Raw genomic sequence first — 20,980 nt, 5'->3', positions numbered from 1 at the left:
CCCACAACAAAGCACTGCTATTTTTGTACCAAATATAAAGAGACTAACGAGACAGAAAAAAGAACAGTCTGGCTGCCTGGAGTCTTAAAAGCTATCCACTGAAGGATTATTCAGGCAATAACTGGATCCTGGATCAAAAAAACAGTCTTCTAGAATTTAAATAAGTGCTTAGCTATACATACCAGCTCTCAACTTCTCAAGGCATATGCAGCAAGATCTCACAAGTGGTAAACACACAGCAGCAGAAAGTAAGACAGGAGGTTTCACATAGCTTTCATGTGATCATCCCTACCAGTGATCACACAGGTGGCTAAACATAAGGAATGCTAACTATAGCGCTTCACTAAATATAGGAAAACGGCACCAGAAATACTCCGGATCTCTCTCAAGCGAGCTATATTGGTAGCTCACACGAACTGAAGCTTCACAAAACCTCTGCATGCTGAAGTCGCCTGGATCAAGCTACCTGCCTCTCTTCTGGAACAGATGACAGCGCACGCACGTTTTGCTGTCTCAACAGCGTTAGACGACGGGATTCTGTCTCCAAAGCTGAGTTCTGGCAGCATACAGAGTAATAGTTTATATATTCAGGATGTGCCAAAGAAGAATTTGATAAAACATTTCCTCATCTAGTGACACTATTTGAGACTTAGACAGCTCTGCCCGTTCATTTATGTCTCCCCAAAGCCATGAATGGAGAAGAAAACTGCACAGGTTTTGTTTCCTATACTCTGAATGGAACAGATTGGACATACTCAGGAACTGCTCAACTTCTATAAACTTTGACAAACTGGACATAGCCTTACATAAAGTAAAATCTCTGGCTGCATAACAGCCATTCAGAATAAACGCATCAACGTTATCCTGTAGTTACATATAAACATATAAAAAAGTATTTTTATATTCACATATAAAAATATTCTAGTTTGAATTTTATACACTATAATTACTATTATAGAGCTGTTTGAAAACCACATGCTCTCCACCAAGTAAAATTAACTATTTAAGGTGTTTGGGTTTGTTTGTTTGGCACTGTTTGTTGGCTGTATGTTGTCGCTCAGACTGGCAGAATGGCCGAGGTTGGCACCTCTGGAATTCGCCTGCTCCAGCCCCGGCTCAAGCAGCGACACCCAGAGCAGGCTGCCCAGGACCATGTCCGGGAGGTTTTGAAGATCTCCAAGGAGGAGACTCCACAGCCTCTCTGGGCAGCCTGTGCTCCGTCACAGACACAGCACTGAAGTGCTGCCTGGTGTTTAGACAGAACTTCCCATGCGCCAGTTTGTGCTAAAGCTAAATACTCTGAAATGCACGCAGAGAGAGGCCTGACATCGCAGTACGCAAGGCCTGTCACTGTGCCACTGTGTGCTTTCTCCATCTCTCTCTCCACCCAAACCTCCTCAGTGCATTTCCTTCCCTTCTGTACCTCTAACAAATACTTCACGTTAGCTGCAGCGTAACATCTCAGGTAATTCAGTAAAGAAGCAGAATAACGATCAATTAAAATAATTAACATCCAAAAAATAAGTTTGGAAATCCTAACCAAATCCTTTCCTTAAGACTAAGTCTTTCTATTTTCATTCTGTAGCCCCGGCGCGCTGCTGCCCAGCTGTCGGAGCGCACACATCGGTGTAAAGCAGGGCTCTCCAGCATTTCACAGGCCTCCGGTTTCCCCAAGAACAAAACAGGAAACGGGCCTGGGTGTGACCTTGTTCTCTGAGGTCACCGCTATTGTTGCACTTCTGCACATTTTGGAAGTGTTTTAAAGCGATATGTCTCCATTATAGCTTTGGTACAAAAACAGGAAATAATCAACCAACGCCTCTAAGAGGAAGAGGACTAGCAGAACTTATTTAAACACCCATTTCTCTACCAGATACCATGCTGAATTTGAAGGAACTGTTGAACGTATGTGCTCAACACTTGGTGTACAGCTGGAAAGCACAGGTGACAAAAGAGACCCACGAGCAACAAAAAAATCAGCGGGGTAAGAAAACAGCCTCGCCTCTTCGGGTGCAACTCCAGCAGGCGGCACGCAGCGACATCAGGGGCACAAGGCCGCCGCCAGCCGCGTGGCTCTCGCAGGTTGGGGCTGGAGATGTTGGGTGCTCTCCTTCCTGCAGCCACACACTCCCACCCCTCCACATCAGGAGGAATGTCAGCCTCTGTCATCGTACGCACACGGCTACTGGGCTTGTGGTTTTCATCTAAGTTTGGAGTAAAGCCTGGCACAAGAAAGAGTTCCTATTTACTGCAATAACTGCCCCGAAATATTAACAGAAGCAGCTTTAGTCAGTCAAATACACCTGTGAAAGTTCACCTTCGGAATCCAGTACTGCGTCAGCCCGTAGTGGTTGTCACTACTACAGGGGAGCAGAGGAACCGGCAGCTCGAACCCACCTCACGCAGCGCCGCTGGGTTTCAGCCGCCGCCACCCGAGCCGCGCGGGCACACGGCGCGCACCCAGCCTGCCGGCGAGCTCCCGCCGCGCGCCTCCTCCGCCGATCACCGCCTCGATTACGGTCTCCACGAAGGACAAACAGATTGACAATGCTGAGCTCGTTGACAGCAGCCACAAAATGTGCAAAGGAAGTCACAGGGTAGACATCAGAGTGAAATAAAAAATTATCGGTGACTTTTAGTCTTATACATACAACAGGTTGCCGGCTTACTAGAGCAGTGTCTTCGGCTGAGAGACATGAGAGTTTATTTCTAAAACCCACCTTAAGGTCTAGGCCAAGTACATTTGTAAAACAACCCCAAACCCCTTACTCTTCTTTGCCAACACAAGCTAAATTCTAGAAAAAAACAAGCAATTCAGTGTTAAGCACAAGGCTGACAAAAGCACAGGAAGAAGGAATTTTTAAACATCATGAATATTTCATGGTCCAAAATAGTGATTTTTCTAAAAGTAGCATTCTTGCATTTTATATTCATGATGTCACTTCCAGGTCAAAACATTTCCGCATGTAAGCAAAATTTCTTTAATCACACTCCCCGCAACCAGAAATTCACGTGAAATTCACGTTATGCTCCCTTGTGACAAAAATGACTTGCAGCGAAAATCTGGTTCAGTGACCCCAGAGCACTCCCCTGCTGGATGAAGTGTCATTGGGTTTGCAATTCAAAATGTCTAAGACTGAAGCAAAATGATACAACCCTAATTAATGAGACAGAGATGGTTCCAGTCCAACTTTTTCCTTGGAAAGACAAGTGGACGCACGCAGAGTGGGCCACGTATGAGTTTATTTCCCTCTTCAAATACTCAGCTATACCCAGACACTACTCCATCAACTTGTCCAGCGCACTTTTCCTAGGAAAGAGAGGACAGTTCAAAGCCATTTTGAAATGACTTACATTTAAATCCATCTCAACAAGCTGGATTTTGGACTTTAAGAGGCTGGTGCACTGATGCTTACTGAAGTGGCACAGGACCCTTTCCCTTAGCAGGGCCAAGCAGCAATGGGCACGTAAAACCTGGTGCGGCACCCCCACGCACAAAGCACTACCCGAGCAGCCCCCTGTTTTCTAAGCGTGTGCAGGCTGCACAGATACACAACAGGCACTAAGCGCACAGCAGATTTAAGGCTCCAAGTCAGTGAAGATGCACGTTTAGAGAAGCGAATGCTGTCAACAAGAAAAGTGCCTGGATTCCACCAGATTGTTCACTTGACTGAAATAATTCCTGGCTGACAGTTTTTCAAAGTAGCGCGTATTCGCACACTTCAGGAGCGGAAAGCCCAGCAGTACCAGCTACACATACACATTGCTTCCTTTCAAACGCATCAACCAGCTTGGAAAAAAAACGCATTTGATCTATAGATAGGCTTCTGCACCCTTCCCTCCTCCTCACCATTCAGCCCTACACACACGCTCCCTTGGTACCGGAGTTACAGCGAGGCATTATGCAGCTCACATAATTACGCAGCTGTAACGTTTAGCATACAGCTGTACTCTTTCAGAGGAAAACAAGGGAATATAAACATTTGGGTTTTATACTGATTATCCATAGATCAGATAAAGCTATTGCCCTCATGTCTAATTTTGATTTTGCTTTTGGTTCACAACACATTTCTGGTCAACAATTTGTGATTCTAAGCCACAAAAATTAAGCCGTCTCCCAGACTAGAGTTGAGGCTACTTTAGTAGTTTGTATATATATAAATATTTTTTTTAAGAGATGACTACTACCATAGGCCTTTAACATCACAGCACCCCTGAATGACTGGCAAACCCATACTAGAAAATGAAGGGTGTTTTTCACCCTTCCTAATGCACATATGGGATTAAGAGTACGCAGACGGTGTAGCTACTTCACGTACCACTTGTGATGAGACGCTATTTCATATATCGAACGTATCCTCTCTGGAACTACTCTTGATGCGTCTCATGCAGCGTTGCCACTCCAAAAAGAAGAAACGACACTGAATACTTAAGGAAGATGCTATGTATCACTGTGCTTCTGAACTATCTGCACAATCACAGGGTTCTCAAAATAACGCCTGTCTTTATAGTAAGAGTATTTTTAACGCACTGATTATATCTAGCAGAAAACTTCTAGACAAGATAAAAACCTTTCTTATAAAAAAAACTATCTAGATAAAGCTGGCATTATACTAAAAGGAAGTTGTAAATCAAGCTTGTAATTCATTCTTTTTCACGCTTTTGTGATGCATTAAAATCCAAATGTATTTTTAGAGTCCATGTCCCAAGATGCAAGAAGAAAGAACAGATATGTTTAGCTAACATTAATTTACAGAGTATAGTCGCCAAAAGTCAGAGATTACCTAACTGGTTATCGGAAGAAAAATGGTCCTAGATGAAGTTTCCAACAGAAGAGGATGGAAGAAAAAAATGGAAGGAAGGAAGTACAACATTCCCACTAGGAGCAATCTTCTCAAAAGCGTAACAGTTAAAAAAAAAAAAAAAAAAGAGAGAACTACTTTTTTACAGAAGCATGACACTCCTTAGGTTATAAATAGCAGGATTCCCCTGTGGAGGCAAAGCCTATGGTTACAGGCAGGAATGCATTTGCCAGGCACTGTGGCCACAGAAGAGTGCCTGGGTCCGCAGCGTGCTTTGCCAGAGGTTATCTTTCCAACCCACTGAAACTTCTGCTCTCATAAATACTTCCCACGTATCTCAGTCAAAGAGAGCTGGGTCAACAACAACCTGGTGAAGTGCGCTGCCTCGGCTTCTAACCCTCGCCAAGAAGGAGGCCCTGTTCTCGTAAATCTTCTCGTTCTACAATTTGGGATGCACATTCGATGATTTTTGAGGTTTTTTTCCGCATTTGTGGCCCAAAGATCAGTAAAACTGGCTAGATGTTCTTAAACTCCCAGTTCCAGAAGCTGAGTGGAAAGCAAAAATGCTCTGTGACTCAATGAAAAAGCAAACATTAGCAGTACCGATGAAACTCCTGAGTAATTTAACTGTTTGCTTAGGACCTTCGCCTTTCAGCTGTCTTCTTGTGAAAGTTACTGTGAAAGTCTGCGATGCAGGGCCGCACTGCTTCTGCGGAGATTGAGAGCAGAAAATTGCTCCAGTTACTGAATTAACACCACTGGCAAAAACGAATTTTCTTTTTCTTCCTTTCATCGCTTTTTAAAGTGCATGTTTTACTTTTGATGCCATCTATTAGCATTTGAAATGAAATATAATGTATGACAGGGGAAAAAAAAAGCAGTTTTAAATGGCTTCCTGTCCCCTGCTCCCTGACCTGCCCCAAGTTGCTGCTTCCTACTGAAGCCAGGGGAGCCGTGCTGAAGAGCTGCTGTAGTGGGGTAGTCATCTGTAGGGCTTTTGCTTTGGATTTGTAGTGCACCTTACCCTGCTGCGCTAAAACAATCCAGCTCCCTCTTTTGGGCTGCTCCCTAGATAAAAGAGTTTCCCCTTTTCTGTCGCGTATCTTGGAGATAAAGACTGTGTTTGCGGGGCCCAACACAGTAGTTGTACTTCCTGGCCACCTCATTCTCTGTGCTTCGGATTGTTTTTTGTTTAGATACCTTGCTTCCAGGCTAACAAAAGACTCTAGAAAGAGCAACCACAAAGGAGAAGTTCCTTGCCCTACAAGCGGCAGAGAGCAGCAGTACTTAAAGGCAAGTAATGTCCTATGCAACGCAGCAACACCGCCGTGGGCGCCGCTGCTCTTCTGCCCTAGCACGGCTAGGGGCAGCCAACACCCTACCATCGCCTTCCTAGCTCTGCAGCGGAAGGAAACCGTCACCAGCATTATCGGTTTCTTGACATTCTAGATCATCTAGACCTTAATGTCTTCCTGGAGATTTCTACTTCCTTTGCTTCCCACCGCCAAAATGCACGTGGAGAGGAAAGGACTCCACTTTACATTCTAATATACAAGATAAACACCTTTGCTTAAACCTACTTTGTATTTTTTTTTGGTGGATGAGACAGGGAAGCTTAACTTTTTTTTTTGGTGGAGGGAATAGGGAAGCTTTAATAGAATAACCCTACTTAAAAGCTAATTTACTGTAGGATTATTAATTTTTAGTACATTATATTGCGCTGTCAAAATCACCAAAACTGATCAAAGGCACTAGATACACACTAAGGCTCCAAATATACAATGTGTTAAAAGAGATTTTGACAAACATTGCATCTATATATGCAGTCTGAATATTTATTTCAGCTCAGAAACAACTAAACTCAATTTAAATCAAGAATCTGAAAGAAAATGTCTTCCTTCTTTAAACTAGGGATAAAATTGGTTTACATGAACAATCACCTAAAGCCATTAGTCGACAGAAAGGGCCACCAGAAGAAGACTCCAATCCAATATTATTTCTTTTAATTAAATCAACTTTGGATACTAAATGTGTTTTAACCATTTTATACATCTTGAATGAGCATCTTCAGTTTTAATGCAAGATTTTAAATGCATACAAGTAAGTCAAAAATTGCTTTTTAATTTCCATCCAAATAGAAAATGACACAAATACAACTTATACGAGCAGTGATTAGTGCAGCAGGAAAAAAAAAAAAACTAACAGAGGGCAGCAAAAATGTATGCACGCATTAACCCAGCAAGAATGGTCTGAATTTTGGGGTAGATCTGTGTAGTGCCAGGAGTTGGATGCGATGATCCTTGTGGGTCTCTTCCAACTCGGGATATTCTGTATTTCTACGATTCTAAGAATCAGAGCAAGTTATCCTGAAGCTGCCTAGGTGCTCTACTCAAGTGCTGGCAGAGCAGGTGGGCACGGCTCGCACTCCGGGACATCGGGACGTCCGAGTGCCAAGAGGCGCCCACAGCACCTTCTGAAATTCACACGGCATTCCCAAAGGAGAGAACTCTAGGATGCTTTGCCAGTTGGTTTCAAAAAAGAATCTCTGTGCAAACTGCTTCAAGGTGCGTGCTCTGATGCCCATGTGGCGGATCTGGCTTTTTAGGGCAGTAACAAGTAAACTCAACTTCACCTGCAGGAGCCCCTGCACGCAGACCTGCAAGCGGAGATGCCAACCACCTGAACTGGCAATTGCACTGCGAGAGCAACCCTAACGCCACCAGGGGTTGTTCTCAGAGCCAGCTGCAAGGAGGTTATTTGTTCTTTTCAAAGACGCCAAGCCAGTCATCGAGAGCAGCTCCAAGATCTTCAGTCCCATTTGAGAAACATTCAATCCTAAGATTTATGATGTTGTTTAAAATGAAAGTCATACAAATATAATTTAAATCTTAACATTACTCAGCTCTTTTAATAGTGTTTCAGAACAGCAGCACTCGCTATGACTCAAACACTTGGCTTATGTTGAAGGTCCATATGATTAATATTTGTCTGACATCCAACACAAGAAGAAGGAAAAACCAGAGTTTGTCCAAATTAGCAAACCTATCTTACCTCAAAATAACTAATTTTATGTGACAGGTGGGACCTGAACAGGACTTCTGCATTACAACCAGGTACGTCCTTCTCTCCCCTCCTTTCCAGCGGAAGCCCTTTCACATGGCAATGGCCTGCAAGAGTTATAGTAATTGAACCAGAATTTTCTTTACTGTATGTCAGCATTTCGCATGCTTTTGGAAGCTGAGACATCTTAAAGGAAGTGAAACTGTCTTCACTGACATAGCTGCTTGCAATAGCCATCTATATATTTTTATTTATTTATTTTTTAATTAAACCTTCAGATCAGCTCTCATTCATCTGCATAGGATTGCATTTCCCCACACTAACTGCAGCAACTCCTGATGATCAGACCCTTAAGTAACACAGATGGCCTCCAAGCTGAGACCTGTTCAAAACCTGAAGGAGTTCACCTCTTGGTCTTTTCTTCTTTCAGGCTCTCCAAACCTGGAACATTTTGTTGTTCACACACTGCTGAGCATATCAGCACAACCCTAAACAGTCGAGATTTTTTTGAAATTACAAGTTGCAGCTTTGTATAGCAGTGCCTCTTGTTATCTAGAAAGCTCTATGAAGCTCTCTGCCCTAGTATCAGATATCAAACCACAACCTTAGGAGAACTGCATATGTTCTTGGTTTTCATGATCACTCGCTTTAGTCCTGTTTAGCATCTTTCACATAAATTCTATTACAAAACACCAGGTTACAAAATACAGAAGTTTCACACAAGAACACGACAACAACCTTAATTACACACTTCGGCAGATGAAATAAGTGACAGGTCTGCACCCAATTAAAGGGAAGAAAAACGTTGTTGGAACTAAACATTTTTCTTCATTAGCAACATTATGCTTGCTTTCTAAAAAGCATGCTCGAGGCACTCAGGAATTGCATTAATCTGCGTATCGATGTTCTCAGACACTGTTAAGTAAAAAACATGATCACTGCATTATCACCGTCCGCAAGTATCTACATTCCATGAGCAAGCACTGCGTGACAAGCCCAGAGACTCTGGATTTCTTACCAGCTTGATGAGACTTTTTAAAGTGACTCCTGAGATTAGAAACAATAAATCAAGTGACCCTGTCTTCAGTGACACGCAGTCTTAATTTATGACTGTGGCAGAGAAGACAGTAACTGAGGAAGATTTACGATACACTGCATAGTTGTGTTTTTTTTTTATTTCTTGTTTCACCTTCAAGATCCGATATTCATAAGTTCTGTGGCATTTTAAAGGTTGCGTAATGTTCTAGGATGGAACTAGGCACAATTCGGTATTCAGAAATATTTTGCAAGGTTTCCTAATGATGTTTTTGAATCCCAGGTTTTTCTTCAGAAACTATGTGGAAAACTAAACTACTTGACCAAATTAAACACTAGATGTAGTAGTGCTCAACCAAAGAACACTAAGACATAGTTGAAACTTTCATTATCCAACATAAATATAACAGATTACATTCGTAGCCAACTATCTTCCACTTCAAATTTAAACGGCCTGAGCGGTCAGTCAAGACCAACTTTTCAAGCGCTTGGGGAAGGGCTACACATTAGAGCACCAGTTATTTGCTGTGCCACCTCAACCATGCCAACTCACAGAATACAGAGAAATTCATCCCGGCATCACGAAAATGTGGGTTTCCTGTTTAACAGAAAAAAGGTATTATATAGTCTTAACTCTCAAAATATTAAACTGTTTAACTCATCTACACCACCGACTGTAAAAACTGTCTATTTTGAAGAACACATAGTTGAATATTGCCTGTATTTACTGTATTAGACACAATGAGATTTTATATTTGTATAAGTTATATATATTTATATATATATATAATATATAAAATAACCTCCCTCTTTTTCCTAGCTCTCTTCTTCCAAGATAAAAATCAGCCTGGCCTGTGGAAGCACAAGTTAACTTCACCACTGTTATCACACACAAAAATCACAAACACTGCAGAAAAAGCACTGAAGGCTGCCATCCCACTAGAAGACTTCATAATTTTAGCTGGTTTTTTTTTTTTAATTTGTTGATATTATTATTAACATTACTCCTGGGTTCTCCCAGTTTTCACCACTAGTTCCATCTATTGTGCCTGTCATCTGACCGTCAGATGAGCGATCACCTTTTACATCACTGCCAACGTTTCCACCAGCAGTCAGTGCAGTTTTCGGTTTTCCCCTGCGCGCCGAGATGACTTTGCAGGCGCACGTCCCCACGTATTCCCACCGCCACCGACTCCCTGCCACAACCACCGGCACCTCCGGACCCCCCCCGTTCATAGGCAAAGCCCAGGCAGGTGTGGCAGGCACACCGAGCCCTCTGGCAGCAGAGGAGCCCTGCGAACCCGCACCGAGCTGTGCCGGCAGGGAGGCAGCGACCACCGGGAAGTACTGGGTGCCACGCAGCTGCCCTCGTCTCTCGGCCCAGATTCTCGGTAGAAAACAGCCGAAGGTTTTTCAAGGAAAAGACTGAAGCAAAGAGCAGAACTGGAGCGCAGAACTGGCCTGCACGCAGAAAACCCACCAGACTCGGGGGGCTCTGCCCCTCAGCCCTCCCAACGCCTTCCCAGGGGTTTTGGCGGCTGGTTACCTGCCTGCTCCCTCCGGAGCGCTCTGCCGACCTCTTCCCTCCCCTTCCCAATGACAGGGCAGGAGCTGCTCTCCGAGTATGTCACAAATTGATGACTGATAATCAGATTAAACTCTAAGCAATTTTTTCCTCAGCTCATACTTAGCTTTGAGACGTATCACGCTCCTACTTCAGGACTGAAAACGAGCCTGGAAAAGCACCTATTTTCCGGGCTGCAACAACCGGCCTAATAAAAGGCACGACGTCTATCGCCCGCCTGTACGGGCGGCACGAGGAAGCGACGGGAGGCTTATAATGCTCGCGTAACGTTACAACATGAACCAAACTTGTTGGTTTGAAGCAATTCAGGCGCTTTTCACAGTTTCTGGCGGAGACGAAAGTAAAAATTTAAGAAGGCGGTGACCTCTGCGATAAGCGCGGGCAAAAAAAAAAAAAAAAGATTTAAAAAATAAAATAAAATAAAATAAAAAATCTGGCTGCGGAGACAACGAGGTGCCAGGCAGCGGGTGCCGGCTCGCCCCTCATGACTTTGCATTTTTTTTGGCGTTTCCCCCGGGGCCGGGCAGCACCGCGGGTCCCCCCGTGCCGCCCCGCGGCCGCTCCCCAGCAGGGCAGGGCAGGGCAGGGCGAGGTGCCAGGGCCCCAACCCCGCCAGGCGCCGGGCAGAGAAGGGGCACAAGCAGCGAGCAGCAGCAGGGCGCCTTCCCCCGCCCACGGCCCCGGGACCCCCCCAGGCGGTGCCGGTGCCCCCCGGCCCCCCCCCCAGCCCCTCGGGCCGGGCCCCCCCGGGGCGTTACCTGCTGGCGGCGGCGCTGGGGCCGCTGCTGGCGGCGACGCCCGGCTGCGCGCTCCCCCCCCGGGGCCGGGCCCTGCCGCCTCCTCCTCTTCCTCCCCGTCCTCCCCCTCCTCTTCCTCCCACCCCCCCCCCTCCTCCTCCCGCGCCCCGCCCGCAGCACGGAGCCGCCCGCCAGGGGCGGGGCGGGGCAGCGCCGGCCGCGGGGCTCCCGCGGGGCTCCCGGGCGGGGTCGGGGCTTCCCCCAGCACCGCCACCGGGCCCGGCGCCTCCCGGGCGGCCGCCGCTGCCCCGCTCCGCGGCCCCGGGGAGGGACCGAACGGCGGGTGGTGGCCGCCGCCGCCGCCGCTCTGAGGGCCCCGGAGCCCCGCGCCCCGGCGGCCGGGCGCGCCCCGCGGGGCCGTACCTGCGGGCCGGGCGGTGGCGGTGCCGGTGGCGGTGCCGGTGGCGGTGCGGGCCCGCGGGTGTCACCGAGCCGCCGCCGCCGCCTCCATGGCGCTCGGTCGCGGCGCCCGGAGCTCCTCCCCCGCCCGCATGGCCCCGGCCGCCGGGACGGGCCGTTGCCATGGCTGCGCTGCGCTGACGTCAGAGCGCTTAAAGGGGCAGCGCCCCGGCAGCCAGGCGGCGGCTCCCGCAGGAGCTGAGGGCCTGCAAGGCCTCAACATCCCCCTGTGGCAGATTTTACATTGCCCCAGCCGCTGTGCAGCGGGAGATCTTACATTTGTGTCACAAATACTGTGGCAATGCACCCGCCAAAGTATTAGTATGACCCCTAAACGGCTCGCCGCTAACGGCCAGACATACACAGAGCAGCCCATGGCCGCACACACCGTAACACACGGCAATAAAACAGCCTGCTGCTTACCTCACGTAGTGCCTTAAATCACTCACCTACGTCCCCCGAACGGCCCAAATTAATTACCTCAGTGACTTTGTCCTGGTTGTGAGGTCCCGCTTTCCCTCGCGGCACCGCATCTGGCCTCCGTTTGCTCGAAGGACAGCTGTCAGTCAGCAACGTGTTTGCTTTTAGTGAGTGCTCACGTGGCAAAAATCAACAAGGAATGGGCTTTATGTCGTTGCACCACAGTTGAAAAGGAAAAAAAATATTTTTTCGGAGTCGCTGTATCGCTAAAAGTTGCCTAACTTTTCATAAAAGGGATAAATTGGTACAAAGATAGTTCTCCCTTAAACTAAGCTTGTTCCCTTACATTTTTCTTAATTCAGTCTTCGGATCTCAGGGCAGTGATTACTGACAAGATGCGGTCCCAGAATGAGCATATCATTCCTCATCTTTTCTTTTGAAACTGCTCTGGAAAATCGCAGGCAGTAAACAAAGCCCCCGAAAAGTTCAGATGGTATTTAGGTAGTTACGTATTATGAAATTATCAGTCTTTGTCCTTCCAGTAGAGCAAATTAAAACATTTTATAAAAATGACATAATTTATCCTCATGACTCATTTGGGAGACGGGGAAGTTTCTTCCTTAGCAGACTGGGAAAATGAAGCACACAGGACATGGGTCTCAGCAGGGGAACTCAATCTTGCAGGAGTGGCATTGCTGCAGCTGTGATGGTCCAAGGCTACAAGCAAAGCAAGGTTTGCAAGAAGGAATATCCTTTCTTAGACAAACTGGTACAAATAAAAGAAATTGCCTCTCCCTATAAAACTCATCTCACCTATTGAGAAGTCTGCTTAGTCATTTATTATAGAAAGAAGTTATGAATTCCTAATGAAACAGAAATCCCCAGTCCTGCTAGTGGCAATATTTTACAGCCAGCCTTTATCCATTTTTGTTTCTCCTCATTGGTTTCAGATGCCAAACCCTACTCTGCAAAATGGAGCTACCCCAATGGAGCTTTTCTTATGCCAGTTCACTTCAGCAATATGCTTTGTATTATTTCAGAATTTATAAAAGGAATCAATTTGTTCTGCAGTGATCAAGAAATGTCGAGATACAGTGCCAGATGAGTTTTTAAAATCAATCTCTAGATCACTTTCTCTAACGCGTTCTCTTTGAATTATGAGTTACTACAGCCAGCACAGCAATTCAGTTTCTGATAGATTAAGCCCTACTGGAGGTCCCCACTGCTTGGACTCCTGCCTGATGAGTCTGAGACATCTTGGATGGGAAGGCAGAGGAAGGGAACCTGTTCAGAGATTGTGCTGATTCAGCTGTAACTAAAACCATCTGCCAAGAAAGCTCCAGCAGAACCCTAAACACCCCTTTGATGGAATTTTTGCAAAACACTGTGATTTGGTTTTAAGAAGCGATGAGATGTTTTCTAAAACTCCCCAGTCTTGGCAGGGCCTGAGACCAAAAGGCAGACAGGCACACATATACTCTAAATAGCTAAAAATACCACTACAGTCCATGTACATCTTTTCTCAGTTCCAGAAAAACACAGAGTTCATCATCAGCTTGGTACTTTCCGTGTTCCAGAAAGTCCCCACCTTTCTTCAGCCCATTATCTAATTCCTTCCCAAAACACTTCAGGATGTACAAGAAGTAATCATGTTTCTTCAAGAGGCAAGTTAAAGCAAAAAAAACAATAAACCCCAGGTAACTGAGAGACAAAGATCCAGAGGGAATCCCCTCCACTGGTGTGACTGAATCACACAACCCTTTTGACTGAATTTAGGAAAACAAACGAAAAAAAAAATGCCCCTTCCAACTTCAGAATTAACTTATCAGTGTAGCAATCCACTTTCTTGACACCTCTGTAATAGCAAAATTATTTATCTTTATCTTTCATCTTTTTTTTTTTTTTATTGGTTAAATCAGAACTCTCCCACAGTATGTATGTACTCTGTCCTCATGCTTTGTTTATCTCTGGCAGCACTTCTACTTCTGCAATCCATACTATTCAGGTGAGACGCCACATCTTTTCCCCTTACATTTCCATCTTTCCCTTCAGACCTAGGAATTAGAATGATTAACCCCTTACTAATAAGTAAGTCATCTCATGACATTCTTTATTCAAGTCTTATGAAGATCCAGGGACTTGAAAGCTCACTTGATTTACCGATAAAGTTTAATTACTCTGTTAAGCAGGATTACGTGTATTAGCTTTGCATTCTATATCATGAAGGGAAAACATGTCCTCCTTCAGATACTCCTTCCTCAATGTCTGCCTAAATATGAAAGCAAAAGTTTTATTGCTTTACCTACAACTTACTGTTTTGACTCTTACTGATGTCTAGCGTTCACTCACGTCAAGACCCCTTCGGTTGCTCGGCCACACAACCGGAGCGTGACCGATCATCCTTTGTCACCCTGACAGTGACTCTGCTTACATACGGGCGACCTTTCACAGTACCACGGAGCCGTGTCCTCTCTGCACACCAGCTGATGCTCTCCGTGACATGCACCTAAGGCGGCAGCTTAGTTCACGCTGCCTCTGTGTCCCACCAGTCTCTCCAGGAGCCCAAGAGTGAATGAGGACAGCGACTGTGCAAGGGGCTCACCACCAGCTCTGGTCCTGGATCGCTGCTGAACTGGGTGGAGGGAGGGGAGCACCTCTGCTCTTTTATTAGCATCCGTGTGCTACCAAGAAACAGTGAACTTCAGTTTCTAGAGCTTTCGATCCAAAATAGTTCGGCTCCTCTTGTACCCGCATGTTTATTCTCTATTTTTTAATTCGAATACAAAAACAAGGAAAAAGAATGTAAGGAGAAACAGTAATAACATTTTTCTTGTTATTTAGGAGACTGAAGACAGAGATTTACGTAGATGTAGAGGACAGAGATTTGGTTTACTTTTTTAAAACAACTGATCAAGCTACACAGTTGGATCATTTTGCAGCTACGGTTGGAGCCTAGATTCCTGACTCCAGCGTGAGCCAGGTGACTCATCCTTTAGAGAGAACTGAACAGTCACTGAACACAATTTAAATAGAAGAAAGGAGAGTGGATACATATGCATAGCTGCTTTACATATGGCCTAGATGTATGTGTGTATTTATGAAAAATATCTATTAATATTTATTTCAGACAGAATGATGAAGGATACCTGTGGAACTGCTGAAAATGCTCATCATAAAAGAACAGAGAAACAAACAAACAAACAAACAAACAAACGAATGGGCTGGAAAAGCCATTCAAATGATACTGTTCCCTTCTGAGACCAGCTGCAACACTGAGAGATCCCTAGCAGGTTTCACGTGTTTGCTGTTCTTTGTGGGGTATTTCACCAATGTTTAAAATCACCGAGCGAGGGCTCACATTCATGCCCGTGTTTCTGCCTGTTCTCTGATGCTGCAGTCCTACCACTAGCAATGCTGGCACGTGAGGGCTGACAAACTTTGATAGCATGTTTTGGAAATTCTTTTGATTTCTTCTTGGACGGGGAGAAGAGTAGGCAAGCAGAGGAAGGGGAATCTGTATTTAAAACCTACACAGAAAAAATTATGAGCGTGCCTACAAATCCCAGACTCAGGGGATGAAGCCTCAATCAGCTGTAACTCTCTGGCAGCAGCTCTGCTTGAAATGGCCGGGGAGAAGGCTCCATTCTACCAAGGGTGTGGGTGTGGAATTGTAATAGACGCTTCCATAAACTGCTGTCTGCTCAAATGTCATGATGTTGGCTTTCTGCCCCATTTTCAGCTGCAGAGAACAGCAGATGGGAGGGGCAGAAACAATGAAGATCCCTTTTTAACTCTCAGATTGAAAAATCTCCCAACTCTTTTCAGTCAAACAGTACTTCTGACTATTATGAATGGTATTTTCGAGATCCTGTTTTGGAAATTACAATTACTTTATCTTATACCTAGCATAATTCCCCAAAGATTTCACAATGTGTGCAACAGGGAACAAACAAGGACTGGTTAGCTGCACGCAGAACAGCAGGTGATCACTTTTTTGTGAGTTTTCCCTTACTTTAACAAGCAAGAGTGTAATGTGCATTAATGTTGCATTCCAGGTATAAAATGGAATAAATGGAGACAAAAAAGAAGATGTGAGGAGTCATGAAAGGAGCTTAACAGAACATTCAGTAATGACTTGGGTAGTAAAAGTGTGTAGAATTAGAAAGAAAGAAGTATTAGAGTAGCATTTTGTTCAGTTTGTTCAGAGCGTTTGGCCCCTCTGTGGAAGAAGACAAGAAGCCAACTGAAGAAGCATAATCATGTTCATTAATTAGCTTTAGAAATTCGTACAAATATGAGCTAGTTTCCAATCGCAACAAAATCAAACTCCTTTTCACATTTACAATGAGAGATTCTTGCATTCCACTGCTATCCAGTCTCTTAGAAAATAATAGGTGTAACATTTATCAGTCTGCGTGTTCACACAATGCCGCCAATAAATGAATGCATTGACACAGCCAGAGCCTACTGTACATAAATGCAACGGTGTCCCACTGAACACAGCTGCTAATTGCAGGCTGCAGAATAGCAAGCTATCAGGTGTCACGCAGGCAAAGGCTTTGGAGGAGATCACAAAAAGAACCAAATATTTAACTCTCTGAGCTGCAGTTGCATTAAGATGGCCAAGGCCATTTATTTTTCTGTTTTGAAATGTAAGCTCCAGGTGTGGTGCAGCAAATTCTCACTGCAGTTGGGTGTTGCATATAGATGTATTTCACCTTCCCCTGAACTTTAAGAAGCTGAGCTTACAGTGAGTTGTCAGGAATATTACTCAACCTTGCAATTTTTAAGTCTTGCCATTTAACTTACAGAATCTTTGGTAGCTGAGGAGTTTTGTGGCCATAAATGAGAACGTCTGATACAAGAGGCTGGGTTTCCAGGTCTACGGAGAGACAGAGACCATTTTTAATAAGCTTTTCAGCATGTTGCTGCTACTGGCCCTTAACCTGCGTCTGCATCGACGTTGTTGCTATAACCCTAGTCATTTCTGAGACAAAAGGGTTTCAGTTGCAGTGAATTAATGATGCTGGAAATGCCACTGTGGCCTAGACAGAGAAACTACACTGTTTCTATTGTCAACTGCAACAGCTTTAAAGAAAAATGCAAATCATATGAAATTATACAACTATGCCCTCAACAAACTACTGTACCCCTGGTGCTGGACACTTTATCCAAATTAAATCAGGAGCAGGGGAAGGGGAGGACAGGGAGAAGGCTGACGTTGAGGGAGGGAGCAGCACCTGCTCACCGCAATGCTGGTTCAGATTTGAATGCTAACTCCATTGCACGAGTCACCAGGATTCGCTACTTGCATATCACATCTGCTAAATGGGCTGAAGAAGCTAGATCGTTTCAGGTTTTTTAAAACTCGAAGGCAGCGATGTCTATAGCAGTTTGGATGTGTACATCAATGATGAGTCAATATTTAGGTCTAATTTAGGAACAGAAAACGGAGAACGGAGGCTTACTGGGCTTAATGAACTCATACACACTTCAAGGAGCACATGGCATAAAATGCTTGTTTTCATTTGTGTTTTCCTTTAGTAAATAGCACTGGTAGATGCAGTGATTTAGTTGAAGACTGTAAACTGTTCTTCAGCTACGAGTCTCTTTCTGTGGGAAGGTAAGGCATGGAGTGGCGTACACAGTTTGCCAAGGAACCAGTGGCAGAGCCAAAATCAGAATTCAGATTTCCAGCCCACCTGCCTTCCCGCTCCCCTTGCTGCTGAGCAAATTACCCACCACGAGAGCTTTACAGACCGCAGAACAAATGAGCAAATAAAGGAGTGACATTAAATCTAAGCGCAGTGAAAATGACCTGTATGAGACTCCAAATAAGCAAAATGTAAAAAAATAAACAGTAAGAACAAATTACAAAAGAATTATAAAATAAATTAGGGATTACAATAAAGAAGTAATTCCCATTTTAATGCACAACTGCTAATTGTGTGCTAATGATTTTCCTCATATACGTAGGGCTTCAGTCCAAAACTCTGAATGAAACCATTCGCACTCTTCTGCGTGTCTTTTACCAGAAGGTATCGGTGTTCCTTAGCCAAGGTGTTCCTTACTTTTGTTCATTTTGCCTGCCTGTTTTCGCTGCGTGTCATTTCAGTGCTGGTGAAAGCATCAGCCTGACAGCTTTGCAGGCTCGTATTCTCTCTTCGCAGAGAAGGGAAGAATGCGCGGCGCGGAGGACGCTTGCTACAGCAGCTGCATGCCTCAGCTCCGCGCTGCCCCGATGAGCCCGCTGGCACGGCCCTGTCCCCCAGCACTTGCACAAGTGTCACTTAGGGACAGCGGCAACACCGGTGTCTGTGACGCTTTTTCTGCTAGAAACTGGACTCGGGCACGGTTTGCATCATCCATCAGCCTGTGTTAACATGGTAACAGTTTCTAGTCACTAATGACCTGGGCTGGATTTGCCTGGGCGAGAGGCCACAGACAAGAAAACCTTCCTAAACCATTACCAACTCCTTTGACCCATTCAAAGCTCTGTAATACCAGCAAAAGAAAGGAAAAAAAAAAAAAAAAAAGGCATTTTTTTAAATAAAGCTTCTCACAAGTGACAGAGAAGCAGTCGCCCCCGCACACACCTTATTCACTCACAGGACTGAACTGGCATTCCTTCAAGAGCTGGGGAGGGCCCAGAGCTGCTGATTCAAAGACATTTGGAATAAGAACTCAAAAAATGAAGGGTTTTGTTCCTTTCTGGCTTCTCGCTTCTTTCCTTGGCCCACTCTGCCTGCCCATGCCAATCAGCGGAGCAGGGGCACCTCTGCAGAGAAGCCCCTAGTATCTTGGCAAGCTGGAAAACCACGGTTTCCACAGCTCCAAAGAAGAAAAGACTGGTTTAAAGTGGTGGAGGCTTAGAGACAGACAGGGACAAAGGGTCGGGAATCGGCAAAGTTATACAGTCTTATCTAAGCCACAGCACACACACAGGTGCCTTTTGCAGACAAGACTTCAAACAAGATCCTGGTGCATCCATAGCTGATTTTCAGTCATTTGCTTACATCAAATACCCCTGGAAAAAATTCCATAGGGAAAATGCCAGAATCAGTTGCTATCTGCACTTAGAGAGAACTGTATCTCCTGTCAATGTGTTTTTAATGAACCCGAAGCATTTCTCAAAAAAGGCAGTTGCATTTTTATTCAAGTCTCTGCCGCCTTATAAGTGACAGCTATTTGATGCTCAGTGCCATCCTGGAATGAGTAACAGCTCAAGAGTTAATTACAACTTTATTATGAACCTGTGGTTAGGACCAGCCTAAGTGAGCAAACAGAAAAAAAAATATTTGTATTCAATGAATTTGAGTCTCCCTCTTTGATGGTCTGATGAAACCAGATCATTTGATCTTTTATAACTACCGAATAGCTGGGAATCTGTTTCTTTTGTAACCCGTCAGTCTGACAGCTACATTAAAAAAGGAGCTGTTTTCCTGATGATTACCATAAGAAGCACTAAGTGACTGAGCTTCTAATCTTTCCACTTTAGCAAGCAAATGTTGTATTTCTGTTTAACAACATTTTCAAGGTCAATATAACAAGATATTCCCTACAATTGTTTAAAATTACCAATATAACATTTTGAATCTTAAAAAAAAACACATTGATTTTAAGATATTTGTTTGAATTGTGCAGTGACATTGATTAAAATCCTAAACGATTCAATTCACTTCATGAAACTTGTCTCAGTTTGAAGCACCTGTAGAAAGCAAGAGATATATATTTTTTTTCCATTGCTAAAGCAGTAAGAGAAAACAAGAACACCCAACAACACTAATATGAACCATAACAGTATGTCCATTGGGACAAGGCATGCTGTAATTAAAAGATATTTAATCTTTTGAGACTAACTCTTGCTCAGCTCTCCTTGTTAGGGTAGGCCTCTGTGATGAAGTACGCCAAGGAGTTTGGCTGTTCTTTGGATTTCTTGAAGTTTGCTGCTAGATCCCACCGCAACGGGAAGCTGGGGGGCTGAGCACTAGAGCTGGCACAATAACCTCATTGATCTCTCAATTATTCTGCTAAAAGAAAGAAAATTAAAGATAGCAAAAGCAATTGGAGAAGCCAGAATATGCTGGTTTGTGTGTATATTTTAGAAGCTATTAGCCAAGGCAGAGGTAAAGAACATCAAATGGCATAATGTCCCTGCATGATTATCTTCAGACTACTGTGATTAGTGACAAATAGTAGAGAGCTGCAGATCTATACAAATGTCATTAGACCAAGGGTTGTAATGTGATTTAGTGACGCGGCTACCGTGATAGCTGGTTCCTTTGACACAGCAAAACAAATGGTATTTTAGCATTGTTGGTTCGCTACTGTGCTAAAAAGCAACCATCCAACATAAATGTTTGTCTGTACAAGTAGACAAGCAAGTGGTTGATGCTTTTGTTTGCAACACCGTGTATTAAACTGATGACTTAAATTGGCATCAGGAGAGCCAGGTCCTAAGACAAAATGTACTTCAAAACACTGGAACAGAGCTATGCTGTTTGATCTGGCATCCCTGCCCACAGCAGCGGGTTGGAACCAGACAATCTTTAAGATCCCTTCCAACCCGAGCCATTCTACCATTCGATGATCAAGCACACAAAACAAAGGTCAATTCTTTTTCCCACTGTTCCTGTTCTTCTTTCACTCCCGTTCACCTTGCTTTGTCTTTGACTCTCTCGGTTTGTTCTGGGCCAGGCTGCCACGGGCTCTCTAGGCGGCACCCGAGGGGCTACGCTTTCTGCAGCTGGCAGCCCCTTCTGCAGCACACTTCTCTTTCAGGGGATCACTGCTCACAGCTACGCTGGCTGGGCTCCAGCTGGCCTTGCTTGTTCTCAGATTGCGTTTTCTAGTTATCTGTTGGGCAGCCCTCATTCCTAACA

General features: G+C 44.7%; 1 protein-coding gene across 1 annotated transcript in view; it reads right to left on the bottom strand.

The window, feature by feature from the left end:
* Window positions 1-11,791, bottom strand: part of GNB4 (G protein subunit beta 4) — a 29,383-nt gene extending 17,592 nt beyond the window's left edge. Inside the window, exon 1 of the mRNA XM_048059342.2 lies at window positions 11,643-11,791. The gene's annotated coding sequence lies outside the window, so the exon portion shown is untranslated. The remainder of the gene's footprint in view (window positions 1-11,642) is intronic.
* Between the last annotated feature and the right edge of the window lie 9,189 nt (window positions 11,792-20,980).

The sequence above is a fragment of the Anser cygnoides genome, chromosome 9, assembly GCF_040182565.1.
Source record: "Anser cygnoides isolate HZ-2024a breed goose chromosome 9, Taihu_goose_T2T_genome, whole genome shotgun sequence".
Lineage (NCBI taxonomy): Eukaryota > Metazoa > Chordata > Aves > Anseriformes > Anatidae > Anser > Anser cygnoides.
The sequence above is the reverse complement of the archived record's forward strand: the minus strand, read 5'-3'. Positions and strand labels throughout refer to the sequence as shown.